Below are 12,659 nucleotides of genomic sequence, written 5' to 3' on the forward strand. Positions count from 1 at the left end.
GGGTGGAGGGCGGCAGCTGGTTGGCAGCAGTCTGTGGGTGCAGTAAGCTGGCGACCATGGGTGCTGTGGCATGTCTTCAGTGGTTACGGTGGTTCGGCTAGCGGAGGGGTCGTAGGGTGCAATGGCTGGGGGTGTTGGTAGGCACGGCGACTGGTGATGCTGGCGGCTCGGTGACTGGGGTTGTTGAGGCCAGGCGTCGGGTGCTGCGGGCTCGGCGTCGTGAGGCGCTGAATGTGTTGAAGGGCGCAGTATCAGGAGGTGTTGAAGGATCGTCGTCAGGGTCGAGCGGGGCGTTGCGGTAGCGATCGTCGGCCCTGCGTGGTTTGTGCTCAACCGTGATCTGTTGCGGCTGGTAGGAGAGACCGCGGCTTCAAGGGTCGTGGTGGGCCACTAGTCGCCAGGGCATCGCCAGAGGGAATAGCGTGCCGGAAAGCAGGGTGCTGGGCGAGCGGTCCCTGGTGGGGTGGCTGGCTGGTAGTCCCAGGTGGGGTGGTGGGCAGGGGATCCCTGGTGGGATGGTGGCCGTGCTATCCCTGGTGGGGTAGTAGCGATCCCTGGAGGGATAGTGGCTTAGGGTCCCTGGTGGTTTGGGGTTTCCGGTGGATGGTGGGATCCCTCAATGAGTCCCTGGAGACTGGCGGTGTGATGGTGGCTGGGCTCCCTGGTGGGTAGTGGGCGCCCCTGGTGAAGTACCTGGTGTCCTGGAGTCCTAGGTTAGCAGGACCGTTGGTGGTGGTGGTTGTGGTAGCTTCCCGGAGGAGCGGAGGCGTCCCGCCGCGGCCGCAATTCCCGCCGTGATTCCAGCCACGGCTGGCAGGAAACACCGTGGCTTCGGGTGCCGTGGTAGGCCTCAGGCCGCTTCGAACCGCCGGAGCTCCGCTGGAGGGACGGAGTGACTGTGGGTGTTGGTGGGGACCTCGGCAGCAGGCTCAGGGGCCCGGATGGCAGCGGTAGGGGCGCAGGGGCGCCGAAGCTGACCATCCAGTGGCTGTTTAGAAAAACGTTTAGAAGCGTTTTTAAAAGATAACCTCAAGAGACCTTCCCAAATGCCCAGAATGCACTGAAAAATAGTGAAAAATTAACTATTTCAGACATGTTGAGAGAAATAGAGAGAGCAGAAGCAGGGAGAGCAGTATGTGTTGAGATTACCTGTCTTTTCTGGTTGTATTCACTATGGATCCCACCATGAGCATAATGCAGCACGTTCTACTATTTTTTCCTTCACGCGAAACCTGGAACTGACTGCACTGGTGTACTAGGTCCATTTGAATACATGGAAAACGCTTTGCATGCATTTTTGATGATGAAAAAAGGCTCTGGACAGCATCTGGACATGGAACAGTTAAAAAATGCGTCTAAATGCAAATGCTTATAAACGCGGTTAACCGCGCTTACAAATATTTACAGGCATTTGGCGTTTGAAACGCCGGTAAAATCTACTCCTGAACGCAAGTTTGGTGCCTTAAAAAAAACGACCGTAAACTCAACTGCCTGTAAACGACTGTAAATGACTATGTGTACATGGACACATAGGAAAACACTAGGGAGAGTTCAGGGGCTGCTGAAAGAAACGCTCAACAGCTCCTGAACATCAGTTTATCAGCTGCAGTGTACATGGAGCCCTAAAACTTATCAAGAGAGACTTCAGGAACTTATATGTACAGTCTGGAGGAAAGAAGGAAAGGGAAGACATGATTGAAATCTTTAAACACATCAAGGGGGTGAATGAGGTTCAAGAGGGCAGTATTTTCAATATGAAACCAAAATCAAGGAAACCAGGACATGGCCTCAAACTAACTGGAGGAAAGATCAAAACTTAACTTATTCAGGTAGTTGATGCTTGGAATAGTAGATGAAACTATATATCAAATGCCCTGCCAAGCAGGATCAATGGATCCCTTTTGAACTCCAACTGTGTAAGCTGCACACACCAAAAGGTGTTCTACACCCAATTGGAAATATATATATAATATATATATACAGTGGGGATCGAACGTTTGGGCACCCCAGCTAAACATTTGTATTAATGTGCATAAAGAAGCCAAGGAAAGATGGAAAAATCTCCAAAAGGCATCAAATTACAGATTAGACATTCTTATAATATGTCAACAAAAGTTAGATTTTATTTCCATCATTTACACTTTCAAAATAACAGAAAACAAAAAAATGACGTCTGCAAAAGTTTGGGCACCCTGCAGAATTTATAGCATGCACTGCCCCCTTTGCAAAGCTGAGACCTGCCAGTGTCATGGATTGTTCTCAATCATCATCTGGGAAGACCAGGTGATGTCAATCTCAAAGGTTTTAAATGCTCAGACTCATCTGACCTTGCCCCAACAATCAGCACCATGGGTTCTTCTAAGCAGTTGTCTAGAAAACTGAAACTGAAAATAGTTGACGCTCACAAAGCTGGAGAAGGCTATAAGAAGATAGCAAAGCGTTTTCAGATGTCAATATCCTCTGTTCGGAATGTAATTAAGAAATGGCAGTCATCAGGAACAGTGGAAGTTAAAGCAAGATCTGGAAGACCAAGAAAAATATCAGACAGAACAGCTCGCAGGATTGTGAGAAAAACAATTCAAAACCCACGTTTGACTGCACGATCCCTCCAGAAAGATCTGGCAGACACTGGAGTTGTGGTACACTATTCCACTATAAAGAGATACTTGTACAAATATGGTCTTCATGGAAGAGTCATCAGAAGAAACCCTCTTCTATGTCCTCACCACAAAAATCATCGTTTGAACTTTGCAAATGAACATATAGACAAGCCTGATGCATTTTGAAAACAAGTTCTGTGGACCGATGAGGTTAAAATTGAACTTTTTGGCCAGAATGAGCAAAGGTACATTTGGAGAAGAAGGGGCACAGGATTTAATGAAAAGAACCTCTGTCCAACTGTTAAGCATGGGGTTGGATCAATCATGCTTTGGGGTTGTGTTGCAGCCAGTGGCACAGGGAACATCTCACGAGTAGAAGGAAAAATGGATTCAATAATATTTCAGCAAATTTTGGATGGTAACTTGATGCCATCTGTGAAAAAGCTGAAGTTAAAGAGAGGATGGCTTCTACAAATTAATAATGATCCTAAACACACCTCGAAATCCACGGGGGATTACATCAAGAGGCGTAAACTGAAGGTTTTGCCATGGCCTTCACAATCTCCTGACCTCAACATAATTGAAAATCTATGGATAGACCTTAAAAGAGCAGTGCGTGACAGACAGCCCAGAAATCTCAAAGAACTGGAAGACTTTTGTAAGGAAGAATGGGCAAAGATACCTCAAACAAGAATTGAAAGACTCTTGGCTTTCTACAAAAAGCGTTTACAAGCTGTGATACTTGCCAAAGGGGGCAGTACAAGATATTAACTCTGCAGGGTGCCCAAACTTTTGCAGACGCCATATTTTTGTTTTCTGTTATTTTGAAACTGTAAATGATGGAAATAAAATTAACTTTTGTTGACATATTTTAAGAATGTCTAATCTGTAATTTGATGCCTTTTGGAGATTTTTCCATCTTTCCTTGGCTTCTTTATGCACATTAATACAAATTTTTAGCTGGGGTGCCCAAACTTTCGATCCCCACTGTATATATATATATAAATAAGAAATGGGAAGACTAAATGGACGACTTGGTCTTTTCTGGTGCCACTTTTCTATATTTTTCTTTTAGTTTCTCCTGATGTTTTTGAGCACCCTGTTTCATGTAACTGTAAGCACAATGGGGTTACTTACTAAAGCTGGAGAGTGCAAAATCAGGCTAACATCTGCACAGAAACCAATCCTCTTCTAACCTCAGCTTGTTCAGTTAAGCTTTGGCACTAATACCTGGAAGCTGATTGGTTTCTGTGCAGATGTGAACCTGATTTTGCACTCTCCAGCTTTAGTAAAAAAACACCAATGTTTTCTTCTTCTGGAACTTCCAGTGACATACACAGTTTCTTGGCTCTCACATTGTGTTTTCCGTTGAAGTGTTTCCTTTTTTCACCTCCTGAGGGTATTGAGCATTAATATTTATATATTTATTTCCTTCAAATGATCAGTTAATGTTTGTAATTGCACTTAATTATGGTAACAGCTTTGTGTGTTCATAAGGCATTTTGAGTTAATGTATTTTAATTCTTTAATTAAAGACATATTATCTTTAATCCTCATGTCAAGCTTTAAAGCAATTCTAGAAATGCACTTCAAATGCTCAGGGCTTATGTACACTGCAGCTGATAAACTCACATTCAGGAGCTGTTCTGCATTTTTTTTCAGCAGCCCCTGAACTCTCCCTAATGTTTTCCAATGTGTCCATGTACACATCGTTGTTTACTGTCATTTACAGCCAGTTGAATTTACAGTCTTTTTTTGAACGCAGCAAAATTGTGTCCAGGAGTAGATTTTACCGGCGTTTCAAACGCCAAACACTTGTAAACGCATGTAAACGCATATCCAGGGCACAATTCACTAATTGGTATCCTACCACATCCGAGTATGTGGTAGCATACCACATAGCATTTGAAAAAACCCAAACATTTGAATCTACTAAAAAAGGCTACTAAAATACCGCATGAGTTATTTTATCAAGTCATGCTGAATTTTAGTAGTGAAAAGCATGCATCATGTTTCAGCTGTCAGCGGGGTTCCCACTGACAGCTGAATGTAAGAATTGCCGGCAATTAAAAAAACACTGAAAAAAAAACGGCGTGGGGTCCTCCCTCCCATCCATACCAAGTCCCTTATCCGAGCAAGCAGCCCGGCAGGTCAGGAAAGGGGGAGGACGAGCGAGCGCCCCCCCGAATCATACCAGGCCACATGCCCTCAACATGGGGGGGGTGCTTTGACAAGGGCCTCTTCCCCACAACCCTAGGCTGTGGTTGTGGGGGTCTGCGGGCTTCCAAGTTCTAATAAGCCTCCCGCCCGCATACCCCCACAACCACAGCCTAGGGTTGTGGGGAAAAGGCCCTTGTCTCCATCAACATGGGAACAATGTGCTTTGGAGGGGAGAACCCCCCCCCATGTTGAGGGCATGTGGCCTGGTATGGTTCGGGGGGGCGGGGGGGTGCTCGCGCTCGCTCGTCCCCCCCCATTTCCTGACCTGCCAGGCTGCATGCTCAAATAAGGGTCTGGTATGAATTTTGGGGGGGAACCCCACGCCATTTTTTTAAAATTTCGGCGTGGGGCTTCCCCTCAATATCCATACCAGACCCAAAGGGCTTGGTGTGGATGGGAAGGGGGACACCACTCCGTTTTTTTAAATTATTTTATAATTGCCGGCAATTCTTACATTCAGCTGTCAGTGGGAACCCCGCTAACAGATGAAACATGATGCACGCTTTCACTACTAAAATAATAATAAATAGAAAGAAAGCGAGCGCCAAGACTAACTAGCAGCTGATACACCAAAGGCAACCAAAAAACCTCATACAATAAAATCCAACAGAAAAGGTGCAGCGCTAAATAAATATATATGTAAACTTATGATAGCTGGTAGAAATGACCAAATAAAGTGAAAAAATAACATAGATAAAGTAACACACATATGTTAAAGTGCAGTGCATGTGACATAAATAAATTGATAAATATATCACACAAAGATTTCTCTAAGTAGAGGGTATATAAAAGTCCAAAATAGATAAAACGTGACTGATGTGATCCGAGATATTCTCTAGTGGGTGATCCGTGCTTTTCCAGACGATCAATCAGGTGATGTGTCAAAAGGATGTTAAAAATGCACACTCACCAGAAGAAAGATCATAATATGCATGGTATTTGAGATATAGCCGGAGGTCCCCCTTTAAGAGGTAGTCAGCCTGGTCAGGTCCAAGAGATCTCCTTCCTCCCTGGTACTCTGCCTCACAGCTATCGTCCTCCAGGTATGGGCTCTATGGTGGTATTGGCTCATAAAGAGCCAAAAAGAAGAATGCCCATAGTGTAGTACTTTTCAGCCAAAAACGTTTATTATAGGTGAAGCAAATCAATATAAACAGCATAAGAACTGTCACTGACCATGTACAGCAATAAAGATGGCCGCGGACCTCCTCGTGGTCTCGGCGGCAGCGTGACGTCACCGCGTATGGCTCAATAGGTGATTGACTTGGCCATTGCATAACATTCCACTTCTTTCCCTTAAAAAACTCTTTGGTTGCTTTTGCAGTATGCTTTGGGTCATTGTCCATCTGCACTGTGAAGCTGCGTCCAATGAGTTCTGAAGCACTTGGCTGAATATGATCAGATAATATTGCCCAAAACACTTCAGAATTCATCCTGCTGCTTTTGTCAGCAGTCACATCATCAATAAATACAAGAGAACCAGTTCCATTGGCAGCCATACATGCCCACGCCATGACACTACCACCACCATGCTTCACTGATGAGGTGGTATGCTTAGGATCATGAGCAGTTCCTTTCCTTCTCTATACTTTTCTCTTCCCATCACTTTGGTACAAGTTGATCTTGGTCTCATCTGTCCATAGGATGTTGTTCCAGAACTGTGAAGGCTTTTTTAGATGTCGTTTGGCAAACTCTAATCTGGCCTTCCTGTTTTTGAGGCTCACCAATGCTTTCCATCTTGTGGTGAACCCTCTGTATTCACTCTGGTGAAGTCTTCTCTGGATTGTTGACTTTGCCACACATACACCTACCTCCTGGAGAGTGTTCTTGATCTGGCCAACTGTTGTGAAGGGTGTTTTCTTCACCAGGGAAAGAATTCTTCGGTCATCCACCACAGTTGTTTTCCGTGATCTTCCGGGTCTTTTGGTGTTGCAGAGCTCACCGGTGCGTTCCTTCTTTTTAAGAATGTTCCAAACAGTTGTTTTGGCCACGCCTAATGTTTTTGCTATCTCTCTGATGGGTTTGTTTCGTTTTTTCAGCCTAATGATGGCTTGCTTCACTGATAGTGACAGCTCTTTGGATCTCATCTTGAGAGTTGACAGCAACAGATTCCAAATGCAAATAGCACACTTGAAATGAACTCTGGACCTTTTATCTGCTCATTGTAATTGGGATAATGAGGGAATAACACACACCTGGCCATGGAACAGCTGAGAAGCCAATTGTCCCATTACTTCTGGTCCCTTAACAAGTGGGAGGCACATATGCAAACTGTTGTAATTCCTACACCGTTCACCCAATTTGGATGTAAATACCCTCAAATTAAAGCTGACAGTCTGCTGTTAAAGCACATCTTGTTTGTTTCATTTCAAATCCATTGTGGTGGTGTATAGAACCAAAAATGTTAGAATTGTGTCGATGTCCCAATATTTATGGACCTCACTGTATATTTATTTAGCGCTACTACTAAAATACTGCATGGCTTGATAAAAGAAATCATGCTGTATTTTAGTAGCCTTTTTTAGTGAATATACTATTTTTCAGTGCATTCTGGGCATTTGGGAGAGTTTTCTGTGGTTATCTTTTAAAAACGCTTCTAAACGCATAAACGTGGCTAAACACGGTATGAAAACGTGGCTAAACTGACGTTTTATAACCTTCGTTTTCCAGCAGTCAGTTTCCATCGTTCAGAAGAGTTTTTCAAACTCCCCGTGTACATGAGCCCTTAGGTGTGAATCAGTACTTTTTCTTTGGTTTTGTGTTGCTTTTTACAAGTGTGTAGCATTTTACTACTTTGTTATCTAAATAAAAAACTTACAATTTTAAAGAAATGGTCAATATGTAGTGCCTTAAGCCCTGGTTCACACCGGAAGTCGCATCTATTGTATTTCTATTGCAGGGTCTTAATTAGTGCAATTTGAAGTAGCGTGATTTCAAAAATAGTTCGTACACTACTTTTTTATTTTATTGCAACTTTCATTGACTTCTGTTTAATGAAGTTGCAAGCCACAGTGAAGTAAAAGGTACAAACCCATTTGTTTTCAGCTGTTTTTGCTTTACACTTAGGCACTATGGTTCCATTCACATCAAATCCGATTTTGAAATTGTGCGACCTACAGTGAAGGCGCATGATTTCAAAATCGGGTGAGATACCGATTTCCTTGCTATTTGCAAGACATCTGACACAGATGTCTATGCAAATCGCAACAAAAGTAGTACATGTACTACTTTTGAAATTGGTGCGGCTCCGACCAAGCGTTCTTTGCGGGGTATTTTTGCTAATAGGAAAGTATAACAGTTCTATTTATGTAGTACAATTTTGATTCTACTTGAGTGCCAGAGAGTGTAAAGTCGCATCAAAGTCACACTACATGAACAGAACTGTCATACTTTACTATTAGTCAAAATTAAAAAAAAAAGCAAAAGCAAAACGGCATTAAAAAAAATGTAAAAGTGACGTTTTCAGAAATGCAAAACGCAATGGGAAAACGCACCATCCGCAAACTGCATAGATGTGAACTTGGCCTTAAACCCGCATAAAGCATTTGGAATTATTCTTTTCCCAGCCAGGTATATTGATACTAATGATGTCATCTGCTTGTGGCAGTGAGCGTGATTTTACATCCTCAACACAACTAAATAGCAGTTAATGTGCTCAGCATATTTTCTGTTACCTAAGGGAGGGTGTCTTAGAGGAGGGTGTAACATAATGCCCCTGATTGAGTAAACAGCTTAGTGTTGACTTGTTAGGCTGGGCTTTTTCAAGAAGTAATATTCACACGAAATGTACCATTTACCAATGGAGGCGTCGGGATCTCAGAGGACAGCCAACAAGTGACTAACCTGCTTCCTAAATGCATATTCATATCCTTCCTCATGATCATGATTTTCATACCCTTCATCATGATTTTCAAAACCTTGCTAAGCTAGTAGATGGCTGCAGTACTTGTTACAAGATTTTTTTACTGATGTTTGTATCAATAGTGTTTAGTAAATGTTCATATGTACTTTATGGTTTTCTGCTATGTTATTGTATATTGTGCAATTAAAGTATAATGAAAAAGCTATAATTAAAGCGATTATAAAGCTTACATTTTGAAATTAAAATGATAATAATGTCATACTTACATGCTCTGTACAATGGTTTTGCAGAGAGCAGCCCCGATCCTCTTCTTCTGGGATCCCCCACCGGCGCTACTTTTCAGCAAGTGCCCACTATAGGAAGTCACTTTTTATGGGGGCTTTCGTGTGTGCTCGCTCCTGAGCTGCACTGTCTGCGTCACAGAATTTTCTTGACTATCAATCTGCCCTGTGAGGGAAGAGATAGCGGAGAGATCTGTTACTCAGGTAAGTCTAACCACTAGTGGACCACACGCAAGAAACATACTGCGGATGGGCAGCCCATACAGGCACAGCAATGTACCTGTATATTGCTGGCCTCTACCAGGTATGGGGCACTCCACTGCAAAGCTTAGTGCCATCTGCAAAGACTGAGATGGCATTTTTAATCCCATACCCTATATCGTTTATAAATATATTAAAAAGTAAGGGTCCCATCACTGAACCTTGGGCTACACCACTGACAACCCCAGACCATTCAGAGTATAAATCATTAACCCCTACTCTCTGAATACGATCTTTTAGCCAGTTTTCTATTCATTTACATACTGATTTTTCCAAGCCCATAGACTTTACCTTACACATTAGCCGTTTGTGGGGAACTGTGTCAAACACTTTTAAAAAATCCAAGTATACCACGACCACCGCCACCCCTCTGTACAAGGTTTTGCTAACCCCCTCAAAAAGAAATCAGATTTGTTTGACAACTTCTGTCTTTCATGAATCCATGCTGTCTGTTGCTTAAAATATTTTTTTCCAGCAAGAACTCATCTATGTGGTCTTTTATTAAACTCTCCAGTATCTTCCCAACTATAGAAGTTAAACTAACAGGTCTATAATTACAAAGATTTTGACCACTTTTTAAATATAGGCACCACATTGGCCTTCCGCCAATCCAGTGGTACTATGCCAGTCATTAAAGAGTCCCTACAATTAGAAACAATGGCTTTGAAATGACAGAGCTCAATTCTTTAAAGCGGAGTTCCGGCCGTTTTAATTATTTTTTTTTTTAAAAGGCACTCATGTGAGAGTGGCGGTTTTTGCAATGCAAGATGAGATCACCTGTACTTGTATTCCTTTTCTTTCCTTATAAAAAATAAAATTACTTACTGCACCCTCATATTGTGAATGCTGTCATCTTAAGTGTGGGCACCTCAAGACCGAACAGACATTCTTCTGGGAAATTTTGCAGCTGGCTACCCAGCATGCACTTCCTGTTCTCGTGCCTGCGCAGTGTAAAGAAGGTGCGGCACTTTAACATGCCTGCGCAGTGTGAAGAAATCCCAGCGATCGCGTCACTTCCGGTCTCATAATAATGCAAGATTTTGGTATTAGGCATTCCCTAGGACTGCTGGGATAGATGATGCCAATATCTCAGAAGCCCTAGGGAATTCCTGATGATGTAATCGCCTACGCGACCGGGACCGGAAGTGGAGACAGAAATTATCAATAAAAGGTATTTAGGAAAAACTATATATATATATATATATATATATACACACATACAGTATATATATATATATATATATATTGCCAAAATGGACTGTGAAAAGGGAGACGATTGACTTTCAGGGGAGAAAAAAAAAGGTTGGAACGTTGGACAAGAGCCCACCCCATGCTCCTTAGTATACACAGAGCTGAAGAAGGTATTTCATAAATTTGCCTTCTCTTTGTCCCCAGTCACCCACTCTAGATTATTTTGTAAAGGGCCTACATGCTCAGACCGAACCTTTTTACTATTAATATATTTAAAGAATTTTTGGGGGTTCATTCTGCTATCCTTTGAAATCTGTCGTTCGTTTCAATTTTTCTGGCCTTGATTTCCTTTTTACATATTCTGTTACATTCTTTGTAATGTTTAAATGATGATATCGTTCCTTCATTTTTATATTTAATAAAAAAAATTTTCTTGATATTTATAGCTTTTTTAACTTTGGCCGTAAGCCACATAGGTTTGATTTTTAGCCTTTTAAACTTGTTACCCATGGGAATATATTTTGCAGTGTGTTCACATACAGTCTTTTTGAAGAACTCCCATTTCTGTGTTGTGTTTATCGATGCCAATATTCGCTCCCAGTCTAAGTCTTGGAGAGCAGCTCTCAGCTTTGGAAAATTGGCTCTCTTTAAGTTGAGCATTTTTATTTTTCCCGTATGTGCTTGTTGTTTACAGTTAACAATAAATGAAATCATGTTATGATTACTGCTACCCAGATGTTCTTTTATATGGACATTTGTAATAAATTCTGCAGGGTTTGAGATTACCAGGTCCAGCAGAGCATCATTCCTAATTGGGGCCTCTATGAACTGTACCATAAAATTGTGCTGTAGTAGGTTTATACATTTTTGCCCTTTAACTGTTCCTGCAGTACCATTACTCCAGTCAGTTTCTGGGTAGTCAAAGCCCTTGCAGCCCTTTCGATCTGTGCAAGGAGCTGAGTCTCCACCTCCTCATTAACACTGGGAGGCATATAACAAACTCCAATGATTACCTTTGTAATATGCACCCCCATGTGCAGTTCCACTCATAATACTTCAGCCTCATCACACTCTCCATCAACTAGGTCCTTTTTCACACTCGCTCTGAGATCACTTCTCACATAGAGACAGACACCACCACCTTTCCTTTTTACCCTGTCTCTCCAAAAGAGAACATGCCAGGAATATTAATAGCCCCGTCATGTGAGGAATGAAGCCAAGATTCAGCAATACCAATTAAATCATAGTTCTCTTCATGCACCAAGGCTTCCAACTCACCTATTTTGCTTGGCAGACTTCTGGCATTGGTGAACAAATTCATTTAATCCATTGACACCTTGTTCACACATATTTTGCATATTTTTCATTTTCTTACAAATGGTACCAATTCCAATGGTTGTTTGTAACATGGGAACCTTTTTATCTGCCATAGCCCTCCCCCCATCTTTCCCCATTCCACCTACCAATAAGTACTAACCCCTGTCTGCCCCAATATAGTATAATTTTCCCTCCCCCCTCAATCCTAGTTTAAATACCCCTCCTCCTACATGGCTTTAATCATAGAGATATTGTGATAGTTACTATAGTTATGATCAAAGTCGTGTAGGCTGAAACCTGTCAACTAAATTGTTTTTCTGTGCATTTTACACTGTGGTTTTCTGAATAACTTTCAAGATTTTATAAGCAACGACGGATGTGCGGATTAACTACATAGATATACAGCTTTCAGATGAGTGACTGAAGATTGTGCACCCATGAACTTTACTGGTGGAATAATGGGTAGTAGCACTGTTTCTTTTCTTTATATATTATTATATTGTGTATATATACAGTATTTACTGTACATAATTGAACTAATTAATTAAGTACAGTTTTACAATGTACATATATACTTAAATAAAGTGGTTGTAAACCCTTCCATATACCCAATGAAGTGACTGACCTTAGGTGATACAGAGATTAAACACATTCTCCTATATAAGTTGTACCTGTTTATCTGTAGTGTTCTCTTCTCTACATCGATTCAAAGTCCAGAACAAAGGGGGTGCAGAGATCTCAGAGGAGAGTTGTGAGAGATAATTGGAGGGAAGAGACACTCCACACAGCTCACAGGAACAGAGCTGAGGCTGTCAATCTGTTCGAGGTCCCTCCCCATCACCATTTTTCTGTTAGTGTCAGGAAAACTTGTCAAAAGTGACCTATGCTGATAGCAGAGGAACGAGGCAGCAGACAGAAATGACACTT

The 12,659-nt window shown here is 42.1% G+C and overlaps 1 protein-coding gene across 1 annotated transcript in view; it reads left to right on the forward strand.

Moving 5' to 3' along the window:
• Nucleotides 1-12,659, forward strand: part of LOC149442470 (unconventional myosin-Vc-like) — a 204,812-nt gene that overhangs the window by 42,372 nt on the left and 149,781 nt on the right. The window lies entirely within an intron of this gene.

This window comes from Staurois parvus, unplaced genomic scaffold, assembly GCF_062004578.1.
Source record: "Staurois parvus isolate SC_StPar_1 unplaced genomic scaffold, SC_StPar_1.0 ptg000885l, whole genome shotgun sequence".
In the NCBI taxonomy this organism is placed as follows: Eukaryota; Metazoa; Chordata; class Amphibia; order Anura; family Ranidae; genus Staurois; species Staurois parvus.